The following is a 13405-nucleotide window of genomic DNA, read 5'->3' as shown; positions in this document are numbered from 1 at the left end:
ATAAGCGGTTTTATTTATGAATATGATTCGAGTTTCCTTTCTGTTTCTGTATTATCGAATGTACCAAGAAAATCCCATATTTTCTTAATAGTTAGTTATTGATCCACAAATGAAAGGTATGATAAGTTTATACTTTGAAAATATGTTTATTCATGTAAAAATGTATAGTTGGTTATATGACTGATATGTTTGCTTATCATGTGTTACCAGGAAAGTCCCATACTTTCCTTATTGTGTATCACAAATTGTAAATGATGTAATGTTATCCAGTTCGTTATTCTTTCTAGTTAGGTAAGTGTTACCCAGAAAAGCCCCATGCTTTCCTGCATGTTGGTTTCAAATGTAAACGATGTAAAGATGTAAAAGATGCAATTGTGATTGGTTTCCATGTTTTCCCCAGGAAAGTCCCGTACTTTCCTGAATGTTAGTTACAGTGTTACGAAAGATGTGAAGGATGTAAAAGATGTATAAAGTGATTCATTATTACTATATGTAAATCTCTGTTATCCTAATTGCGAGTTCCATAACCATACAATAGACTAAAATCTGTGGCAATAAGTAGTCCACATGTGGCAATAAGTCGTCCACATACTTATGACTTTCGTCACCCTTGAACCATTTCGGTTCGGCTGTAGCTAGCAGCCAGGTGTGGGGTAGTCAGCCCCGTATAGATCTATACACTCAAGTCACGCTCTCTAAATACCAGAGATTCTGGTTATGGGTGTAGTCCTCCACTCGCGTACCCTGGTGGAGTGTTCTCCAAGGACGTGTCTCCAATTATACAGGATTAACAAATTTACTAGTAATAATATGATAGTCCTCCACTCGCGTATATGTGTGGAATGTTACCGAGGACAAAACAGTGTACATGTATTATATTCAAATGTCTTATGTAATGCTTTTAACTGATAAATTATGGAAAATCATTTGTGAAATATATGTAAAACATAACAATTTAAAGACCTAATTCACAAATATATGTTACGTGATCTGCATGTTCAAATGGTTATCAGTTGTGGTAATCAGTAACAAAAGCATATGAATTAATAAACACACATCTGAAAACATGTTTTGAGTACAAGAATTTCCTTGTACTTTGCTTGTGTTCTCCCCCTAAAAACAGTGAAAACAGTGAAAAAGGGTAGGGGTATGAACTCACCGGACTCGGAAACGTGTCGGTTTTGAATGCTAGACGTTGGTTCAGGATTTGATTACTCGCGATGACCCTATGTAAAATGAAATAATGTCCATATATATACAATTAGGGATACATTCACTAATCATATGGAACATTACACTCCAATGAGGTTAAACACCTTAAAATGAGCGTTTGGAGTGACCCGGGTGGCGTTTAAGGACTTGTAAAGGCACTAGGGACTTGGGACTTGAGTTTACTCTCCATGAGTAAACATTTAGATGAGTTTACAACCACAAAACACACACATACATGAGTTTACGGCCGTAAACTCATGTGGGTGTGGTTTTGGGTGATTAAATGGCTTAAATGGCTTACATGGACATGGGAAATGATTCTAGGCTTTGTTCTAATTGCATGGAATGGATTGAAATCACTAAAATGATAAATTTTATGGGAGTTTACGGCCTAGCATAGGCTCCTGGCCGTAAACTCCTAATTATTCAAGGAAATTGTGCTAAATGGTGCTAGAACAAATCACATGCGATTGGTAAAATTAGTCCAAGGCCTAACATGAGTTTGTATGAGATTTTTGGGGAATTTGTGGAGTTTACGGCCCATGAAACCCCCTTCATGGCCGTAAACTCTTGAGTGTGGTGATCCAAAGTGTTTCAAGGCCTAGAACATGCATGAAAGGACTTCTAAAATTCATCTAAGGGCCTTAGGGGTGTGTAGTTTGCATTCTAACACCAAAAATTTTGGAGTTTACGGCCCAAGAACATGTCTTGGCCGTAAACTCTTAGAAACCCCATAAATGTTGTGTTTTAGGCCCTCAAAGTATTTTTGGTTGGTCCCTTGATTTATCCCAAGGCTTTTGGTGGTGTTGGATGGCTTTCTAACACCTTAGAATGAGATTTATGCCAAGTTTTGTGGAGTTTACGGCCCAAGAACTCTCCTTGGCCGTAAAATCATCTAAGTCCTTTAAAATTAATGTTTCAAGTGTCCAAATGCAAGAATCAAGGTCCTATAATTCATATCTAAGCTGTAGGGGTGATTTGGAAGGGTTTAAGGGCTTGAAAAACACCATTAACATGAGTTTACGGCCTAAGATTATGCCTTGGCCGTAAACTCCTTCAAAGTCTTCAAAATCAAAGATTTACATGTTCTAAGTCCATAACTTGAAGTCCCTTAGTCATATCTAAAGTCCAATTGAGTTTTGGAAGGAGTTTAAGAGCTTAAAACCCCATAAAATGGAGTTTACGGCCCAAGCTTGCTCCTTGGCCGTAAACTCATCTTCTTGACCCCAAAACTCAATTAATTCATCAATTTGAAGGCTAAAGATGATGAATAACATGCTAGAGAGGTTACCTTAAAGATTTGAAGCCTTAAACTTGTGATTTGGACCTTAATTCTAGCTTGGAGGAGAGAGGTTGTAAGAGTTTAGTATGAATTTGGCCAAAGGCTTCAAATGGAGTCTAAATCATGTTTATATAGTGTTCGGGAATTTGACACGATACAATTCTACCCGATACCGACGTTAAATGAGGTTTTTGGTCGTACGCGATTGAGTTACCTTAACCCGACATAGTAATTTCTAGAAATATTCCGATCACTAAAGTTGGGTGTTTAAAATGATTTCTAATGTTTTAAGACACCCATTAAGTCATTTTAGGTCAATATAAACTAATGACTTTAATTAATTGGTGTAATTGAAAACGAAATTGAAAATGACGTTTGGTTGATCGGATCGGATTACAAGTTGTGATACAAGAAGTGATATGAATTTTCGGGTTGTTACATTATCCCCCCGTTAGAGGGAATTTCGTCCCGAAATTCAAAGTTTAAAACACAAGACAAGATACAAATCATGGATTAGAAAAGAGTTGTGGATATTTTTGTTTAATCGAGTCTTCTCGCTCCCAAGTGAACTCCGGTCCTCGCTTAGCATTCCAGCGAACCTTCACCAACGGAATGTGACTCCGTTTCGTACGTTTGACTTCTCGATCCATGATTTCGATTGGCTCCTCCACAAAGTTGAGGTTTTCATCGACCTCAATCTCGTCTAACGGAATCACTAGGGTTTCATCGGATAGGCACTTCTTGAGGTTTGAAACATGAAAGACGGGGTGGATGTTACTAAGTTCGTGAGGTAAATGAAGTTTATATGCTACCGGACCAACTCTGGCGATGATTTCAAATGGTCCAATGTACCTCGGATTGAGTTTCCCACGTTTACCGAAACGTACAGTGCCTTTCCAGGGCGAGACTTTCAACAGAACACGGTCCCCAACCTGAAATTCTAGTGGTTTCCGACGATTATCAGCGTAACTCTTTTGACGATCACGTGAGGCCTTTAGTCGTTCACGGATTTGAAAAATTTTCTCAGTGGTTTCACGGATTATTTCAGGACCGGTAAGTGCACTGTCGGGGACTCGACTCTTTGCTAATTGAGTATCTCCTACCTCGGTCCAGCACAGAGGGGATCTGCACTTGCGACCGTATAGGGCTTCGAACGGGGCAGCCCTAATGCTGGTGTGGTAACTGTTGTTGTATGAGAATTCGATCAATGGTAGATGTGCGTCCCACGACCTTCCAAAATCAATGACACATGCCCTAAGCATGTCCTCCAGAGTTTGGATTGTTCTCTCGCTTTGACCGTCAGTCTGAGGATGGTATGCTGTGCTCATGTCTAGTTGGGTTCCAAGGGCTTTCTGAAGGGATTGCCAGAATCTGGAAGTAAACCTGCTATCTCGATCAGAGATAATGGATACAGGTACACCGTGTAGACGTACTACCTCTTGGATGTAGATTCGCGCAAGTCTTTCCATTTTGAATGATTCTTTAATTGGAATGAAGTGAGCGGATTTTGTCAAACGATCAACAATCACCCAAATGGTATCATTCCCATTCAAGCACTTGGGTAGTTTGGTGATGAAGTCCATGGTAATCATCTCCCATTTCCACTCAGGAATCTCGGGTTGTTGAAGCCGACCTGATGGTTTCTGATGTTCAACTTTGACTTTGGCGCAAGTCAAGCACTTGCCTACGAATGTGGCTATCTCAGCTTTCATGTTTGGCCACCAATATTGTTTCTTGAGATCTAAGTACATCTTGTCAGAGCCCGGGTGAACAGAGTATTTGGTTCTATGTGCTTCCTCCATGACTAACTCTCTTAATCCTCCAGACTTGGGAATCCAGATTCGATCCATAAAACACTGGACTCCGTCACTTCTGATCTCAAGTTTCTTTTCCATCCCTCTCAAAGCTTCAATTGTCATGTTCTCAGGTTTCAGGGCTTCTAACTGAGCTTCTCGGATTTGCACGGGTAGGTTGGAATGGATGGTTATCGACTGACTCTTCACTTTGTTACTGGTATTCTCCTTTCGGCTAAGGGCATCTGCTACCACATTGGCCTTGCCGGGATGATAGCGGATTTCACACTCATAATCACTGAGTAGCTCTACCCATCGCCTTTGTCTCATGTTCAGGTCTTTTTGGTCAAAGATATGTTGCAGGCTCTTATGATCAGTAAAGATCGTGCACTTAGTTCCGTAAAGGTAATGTCACCAAATCTTCAATGCAAAAACTACGGCTCCAAGCTCCAAGTCGTGTGTGGTATAGTTGACCTCGTGTATTTTCAACTGCCTAGAGGCATAAGCAATCACTTTTCCTCTCTGCATAAGCACACAACCTAAACCTTGAGTAGACGCATCGCAGTAGACAACAAAGTCCTCTGTCCCTTCGGGTAAGGATAGGACAGGCGCGCTGCACAGAGCTTTCTTCAACGTCTGAAATGCGTTTTCTTGCTTATCACCCCAACAAAAGGGTACACCTTTCTGTGTTAAAGTGGTTAGAGGTTTGGCGATTTGGGAAAAGTTTTGGATGAACCTTCGATAATAGCCAGCTAGACCCAAGAATTGTCGGATTTCTGTGGGTGTCTTCGGTGCTGACCAATTCTCTATTGCCTTAATCTTGGAAGGATCAACATGAATACCCTCCTCACTTATCACATGACCAAGGAAAGTTACCTTCCGTATCCAAAACTCACATTTTGAAAACTTTGCGTATAGCTTTTCGGATCTAAGGGTTTCCAATACTAACCTCAAGTGTTGTTTGTGATCTTCTTCGCTTCGGGAGTAAACGAGGATGTCGTCAATGAACACGATGACGAATTTGTCTAAGAAGGGACGGCACACCCGGTTCATAAGGTCCATGAACACTGCCGGTGCGTTGGTTAAACCGAAGGGCATCACTACGAACTCGTAGTGTCCATATCGAGTCCTGAAGGCTGTTTTGGGCACATCACTTTCATGAACTCGCAACTGATGGTACCCTGACCTAAGGTCTATCTTAGAGAAGTAGCTGGCTCCCTGAAGTTGATCGAAGAGATCATCTATACGTGGAAGAGGATATCGGTTCTTAACAGTCAACTTGTTTAATTCACGATAATCTATACACATTCGAAAAGATCCATCCTTCTTCTTGACAAACAAAACCGGGGCTCCCCAGGGTGAGGAACTCGGTCTGATGAATCCCTTGCTAAGCAACTCGTTAAGTTGACTGGATAACTCCTGCATTTCTGCTGGAGCTAGACGATACGGAGATTTTGCTACGGGAGTAACTCCAGGAATTAGGTCAATACGGAACTCGACCTGACGTTCGGGAGGAATTCCTGGAAGCTCTTCAGGGAACACATCGGGAAAATTGCAGACCTCGGGAATGCTCGCGAGGTTTTTAACTTCTTGATCCTTGTTGATCACATGAGCTAAGAATGCAACGCACTCCTTTCGGAGAAGCTTTCGAGCTTTGATGCAAGAGATGATATGAAGATTGGAACTGGGTTTATCGCCATAGATTACCAGAGTTTGATCCGAAGGAAAATTAAGACGGATAGCTTTTTCGTAACAAAGAATGTCAGCATGATTGGGACTCAACCAATCCATGCCAATGATAACATCAAAGCTCTTAATGGAGACGGGCATGAGATCTATAGGAAATGAGTGATTGTTTAAGGTAAGCGTACAACCTATGAATATATCGCTAGCGCGTTCTTTCTCACCGTTAGCCATCTCGACAGTAAACGTTTCAGTTAATGGTTGAGGATTTGGTTTTAAATTATGTTTAAATGCATGACTAACAAAACTCCTTTCAGCACCCGAATCGAAAAGTATACTAGCATATGAGTTGTCGAGAAGGAACGTACCCGAAACAACAGTGGGATCAGCTACCGCTTCCTCTCGTCCCATGGTTAGAATCCTTCTAGTGTTATCAGCAGTTGATTTCTTGGGACAGTTCCTTTTGAAATGCCCAACTTCTCCACAGTTGTAGCAGGCTTGACTAACACCTGCTCCCGATGATTGATTGGCTGATTGAGTAGGAGTTCTGCAGAACCGAACCGTGTGCCCTTTCTTACCACAGCTGGTGCAAGACAATTCTCGGCAAGGACCAGGATGATGATGGTATTTACACTTGTCACACAGGGGAAGGTTACCAGCATATTTACTGGTAGGAGTTGAAGCTGTGGATCCCATAACAGAAACTGCAGTGACAGGAGTAACAGTAGCAGCATGGACTGCTACCGTCTGTTGTTTCTTGGAAGATCCTTGAGAAGATTGACCCTTCTTTTTCTTCCAGAATTTCCTCTTTTCACCACTCCTTTGAGTCGGCTCAGAAGTGGTAGTGATTTCCTTAATGTCATCGCTGTGATCAATCAGAATTTGAGCTAAAGTCTTGACACTATCGTAAGTATTCGGACGAGCAGCCAAAACATGACTCTTTGTCGGTTGAGATAATCCCCAAACAAACCTTTCGATCTTTTTATTTTCAGGAGTGACTAATCCCGGGCAGAGAAGTGCGAGATCATCGAATCGGGAAGTATACGCAGCAATGTCAGAACCTATCATCTTCAAATTCCAAAGCTCGTGCTCTAATTTTTGCATTTCACCACGGGGGCAGTACTCAGCAAGGAGAAGTTCTTTCATGGCTTCCCAGCCCATGGCATTTGCTACAGGTAAGGTCAGAGATTTGACTCGGCCATTCCACCAAGTCAAGGCTTTATCTTCGAAGGTACAAGCCGCAAACTTAACTTTATCAGACTCTGCACAAGCACAGATTTCGAAGATGGATTCAATTTTCTCGAACCATCGGGACAAGGAAATGACACCTCCAGTGCCATTAAAGGATGTTGGTTTCGCGTTCATGAAATCCTTATAAGAATTTCCTCTTTGGTGCCCCTGACTACCATCTGGGTTTTGGGTTTCACCTCCCGAACCCCCAGAGTTCAGTTGAGGTAAGAGAGCTGATATGGTAGCGGAAATGGTTGCCTGAAGTGTTTCCAAATCAATCTGAATAGGAGGTGGTGGCGGAGGAGGATTGCTGTTGTTCGTTGAGCTGGGTCTCTTTCTTGGAGGCATCTTGATCTAAAAAGATCAGGAAAGAGAGGATCATAAGTCCTCTGAATTGAATCAAGAGATATGGGACAGGAGATATCTCATCAAGGCAAATATAGCATCATACAAAGCGATAAAGAAGAAAGGAGTTATCAAGATAGAACATTTTATCGCTAAAGGAATGATCAAGGAATAACACGTATACGAGGATTTCTACAGAGGATCGGCTCGAGAAATACTCCCATAGTATTTCATGGTTCGCTGCAGCGACGATTTGTTGTTTGGGATATTGGGTAAGTTTTAGGCATGCCACGTACCACAATCACTCCCAGGCACATGTTGGCCGTGTCTCGAATGAATATAGTTGGCCAGGCTATATTGACCCTAGACACAACTACATAACTGCCCAGGTTTAACTGCAATACACAACACCCATTTACTTATGTTTTGTTCTACTTATAGATACGAATCTCGACGGTTCGGTGTACTTGTATATTTTTGAAAATACTTATAGTCTGAAGATACTTTTATTTCAGAGCACTTAGGCCCTTTAGTGTTTATAGTTTTATACCATGTAAGGTTTGGTATACTTTATTCACTATAAACAAGGGCTCTGATACCAATCTGTCACACCCCGAAAACCGAAGGCGGAAACATTTCCGGGGTTGACTCCACGTTGAGTATCAATTCCAATGCACATAGTAAGTAAAGTAGAACAACCATTACATTACATAATAAAGTTTTACAGTTGTTTCAAAAGTAAAGTTTGTACAGTGGTGATACATAGTATACATAGACAAAAGAAACGGATCTTCATTTACTCCATCTTCTGATCAAGAGAAATCTCCGGGTACCTGTTCTAACGTTGACCTGAGAACACAAGCGGTTTGAAAATCAGCATAAAGCTGGTGAGTTCATAAGCGGTTTTATTTATGAATATGATTCGAGTTTCCTTTCTGTTTCTGTATTATCGAATGTACCAAGAAAATCCCATATTTTCTTAATAGTTAGTTATTGATCCACAAATGAAAGGTATGATAAGTTTATACTTTGAAAATATGTTTATTCATGTAAAAATGTATAGTTGGTTATATGACTGATATGTTTGCTTATCATGTGTTACCAGGAAAGTCCCATACTTTCCTTATTGTGTATCACAAATTGTAAATGATGTAATGTTATCCAGTTCGTTATTCTTTCTAGTTAGGTAAGTGTTACCCAGAAAAGCCCCATGCTTTCCTGCATGTTGGTTTCAAATGTAAACGATGTAAAGATGTAAAAGATGCAATTGTGATTGGTTTCCATGTTTTCCCCAGGAAAGTCTCGTACTTTCCTGAATGTTAGTTACAGTGTTACGAAAGATGTGAAGGATGTAAAAGATGTATAAAGTGATTCATTATTACTATATGTAAATCTCTGTTATCCTAATTGCGAGTTCCATAACCATACAATAGACTAAAATCTGTGGCAATAAGTAGTCCACATGTGGCAATAAGTCGTCCACATACTTATGACTTTCGTCACCCTTGAACCATTTCGGTTCGGCTGTAGCTAGCAGCCAGGTGTGGGGTAGTCAGCCCCGTATAGATCTATACACTCAAGTCACGCTCTCTAAATACCAGAGATTCTGGTTATGGGTGTAGTCCTCCACTCGCGTACCCTGGTGGAGTGTTCTCCAAGGACGTGTCTCCAATTATACAGGATTAACAAATTTACTAGTAATAATATGATAGTCCTCCACTCGCGTATATGTGTGGAATGTTACCGAGGACAAAACAGTGTACATGTATTATATTCAAATGTCTTATGTAATGCTTTTAACTGATAAATTATGGAAAATCATTTGTGAAATATATGTAAAACATAACAATTTAAAGACCTAATTCACAAATATATGTTACGTGATCTGCATGTTCAAATGGTTATCAGTTGTGGTAATCAGTAACAAAAGCATATGAATTAATAAACACACATCTGAAAACATGTTTTGAGTACAAGAATTTCCTTGTACTTTGCTTGTGTTCTCCCCCTAAAAACAGTGAAAACAGTGAAAAAGGGTAGGGGTATGAACTCACCGGACTCGGAAACGTGTCGGTTTTGAATGCTAGACGTTGGTTCAGGATTTGATTACTCGCGATGACCCTATGTAAAATGAAATAATGTCCATATATATACAATTAGGGATACATTCACTAATCATATGGAACATTACACTCCAATGAGGTTAAACACCTTAAAATGAGCATTTGGAGTGACCCGGGTGGCGTTTAAGGACTTGTAAAGGCACTAGGGACTTGGGACTTGAGTTTACTCTCCATGAGTAAACATTTAGATGAGTTTACAACCACAAAACACACACATACATGAGTTTACGGCCGTAAACTCATGTGGGTGTGGTTTTGGGTGATTAAATGGCTTAAATGGCTTACATGGACATGGGAAATGATTCTAGGCTTTGTTCTAATTGCATGGAATGGATTGAAATCACTAAAATGATAAATTTTATGGGAGTTTACGGCCTAGCATAGGCTCCTGGCCGTAAACTCCTAATTATTCAAGGAAATTGTGCTAAATGGTGCTAGAACAAATCACATGCGATTGGTAAAATTAGTCCAAGGCCTAACATGAGTTTGTATGAGATTTTTGGGGAATTTGTGGAGTTTACGGCCCATGAAACCCCCTTCATGGCCGTAAACTCTTGAGTGTGGTGATCCAAAGTGTTTCAAGGCCTAGAACATGCATGAAAGGACTTCTAAAATTCATCTAAGGGCCTTAGGGGTGTGTAGTTTGCATTCTAACACCAAAAATTTTGGAGTTTACGGCCCAAGAACATGTCTTGGCCGTAAACTCTTAGAAACCCCATAAATGTTGTGTTTTAGGCCCTCAAAGTATTTTTGGTTGGTCCCTTGATTTATCCCAAGGCTTTTGGTGGTGTTGGATGGCTTTCTAACACCTTAGAATGAGATTTATGCCAAGTTTTGTGGAGTTTACGGCCCAAGAACTCTCCTTGGCCGTAAACTCATCTAAGTCCTTTAAAATTAATGTTTCAAGTGTCCAAATGCAAGAATCAAGGTCCTATAATTCATATCTAAGCTGTAGGGGTGATTTGGAAGGGTTTAAGGGCTTGAAAAACACCATTAACATGAGTTTACGGCCTAAGATTATGCCTTGGCCGTAAACTCCTTCAAAGTCTTCAAAATCAAAGATTTACATGTTCTAAGTCCATAACTTGAAGTCCCTTAGTCATATCTAAAGTCCAATTGAGTTTTGGAAGGAGTTTAAGAGCTTAAAACCCCATAAAATGGAGTTTACGGCCCAAGCTTGCTCCTTGGCCGTAAACTCATCTTCTTGACCCCAAAACTCAATTAATTCATCAATTTGAAGGCTAAAGATGATGAATAACATGCTAGAGAGGTTACCTTAAAGATTTGAAGCCTTAAACTTGTGATTTGGACCTTAATTCTAGCTTGGAGGAGAGAGGTTGTAAGAGTTTAGTATGAATTTGGCCAAAGGCTTCAAATGGAGTCTAAATCATGTTTATATAGTGTTCGGGAATTTGACACGATACAATTCTACCCGATACCGACGTTAAATGAGGTTTTTGGTCATACGCGATTGAGTTACCTTAACCCGACATAGTAATTTCTAGAAATATTCCGATCACTAAAGTTGGGTGTTTAAAATGATTTCTAATGTTTTAAGACACCCATTAAGTCATTTTAGGTCAATATAAACTAATGAATTTAATTAATTGGTGTAATTGAAAACGAAATTGAAAATGACGTTTGGTTGATCGGATCGGATTTTGCTGAAATATTAGTCCCATACAAAAACGGTCCAAATAATCATCCAAACAAAATATTCATCCAAAATATTAACTCAAACAAAATATTTCACAAAATCCTAACAAAGTAGCTACTCGTCCTCATCACTACAATTGTTTCCTTCGTTATCATTTCGTGGCGGCAATGAGCGAAACCAGTCTTTAGTGCCGCAGAACAGGCTGGGTCCTTTAGTATTGTTTACAACATTTCCAACTACAAAGAAAGTGAAATATATTACCAACATATCATACTAGCATTGTACTTTCCAAAAATTCACAAAATAAAAAAAATACCAACATATCAAACTATAACCAACATATCATTATAACATTCTACTTTCCAAATACACCTAAACATACATCATGCACAATATATACATTATAGCATTGTACTTTCCAAAAAATTACCAATCTACAAAATCCCAACATATCAAACTATAACCAAACTAGATGATACATAATATTGCATATATTTTATAACATTGTACTTTTTTCCATTATAGCATTGTACTTTCCAAAAAATTACCAAACAACAAAATACCAACATATCAAACTATAACCAAACTACTGGGTACATATTATTGCATATAAATTATAATTGTACTTTCCAAAAAATTACCAAACTACAAAATACCAACATATCAAACTATTATCAAACTACATGATTCAAAATATTCCATATTCATTATAACATTGTACTTTTTTTCTCATTTTTCCATTATAACATTGTACTTTCCAAAAAATTACCAAAATACAGAATACCAACATATCAAAGTATAACCAAACTACATGATACACAATATTCCATATTCATTATAACATTGTACTTTTTTTTCATTTTTCCATTATAGTATTATACTTCCCCAAAATAACCAAAATACAAAATATCAACATATCAAACCATAACCAACATATCATTATAGCATTCTACTTTCCATTATAGCATTGTACTATATACTAAACAAATAATTACCAATATATAATTATAGCATTATACTTTTCAACTTAAACTAACAATTACCTGTGATTATGGTGGTTGTTGTGTCATCGGTTGTTCCTGATTGTACATAGACACAACTATAGGAGGTTTATGTTCAATGCCTCTGATATGTCCGCGTCGAACACCCAATATTTTTTCAAAACAATTTTGTAACACCCAGAAACAAAGTCATAAAAAGTTAAGGAGCGGTACGATCACGCTTTTGCCTTGCCGTGGTCCCGTGATGTACCTGAAACAATAAACTGAAACTGTAAGCCTGAGAGCTTAGTGCGTTCCCCAAAAATACCCATACACACAATAATACACATATAATCATAAACATCATAGTATGGGTCCAGTCAACCATCGGGTTGGAATACCCTAGGCCCTCAACCATCCGATTGGAATGGCGACATACTACGGGTCCAATCATCCCCGGGATGGAATACCCAGGCCCACAACCAACATGTTGGAATGCCCAAACACTAAGAGTCCAATCATCCTCGGGATGGAATACTTACGACCCACAACCAACAGGATGGAATGCCCAGGTCTATTGGCTTTCGCACAAAGTAGATAAGCCTCAACCGCAAAACAAACATGTGCGCACATATAACAGATAATTACATAATAGTCTATAGGCAGACAAACCGATCTAACGGATCATAACAACATAGCAACATCCTATGTACTAGGATACTGATCTAACGGATCATAGGAACATATACCATCCTATCCACCAAGATATTGATATAACGGATCATGACAACATATAACATCCCATCTACCAGGATACTGATCTAACGGATCATAATAGAATATAACATCCCATCTACCAGGATACTGATCTAACGGATCATGACCACATATAACATCCCATCTACCAAAATATTGATCTAACGAATCATAACAACATATAACATCCCATCTACTAGGATACTGATCTAACGGATCATACTAGCATAACATATCAGGATAACAATCCAAAAGGGCCGACCTTGGTGCCTTAGACCCTTGAGTATAATGAGAAAAACTCACCTCGCAACTGTTGAATCAAAAGATAAGCTCAAACTCTCGGA

This window comes from Lactuca serriola, chromosome 3 (assembly GCF_051521515.1).
Source record: "Lactuca serriola cultivar US96UC23 chromosome 3, Lser_US96UC23_V15, whole genome shotgun sequence".
Taxonomy (NCBI): domain Eukaryota; kingdom Viridiplantae; phylum Streptophyta; class Magnoliopsida; order Asterales; family Asteraceae; genus Lactuca; species Lactuca serriola.
Note: the sequence above shows the minus strand (reverse complement) of the source record.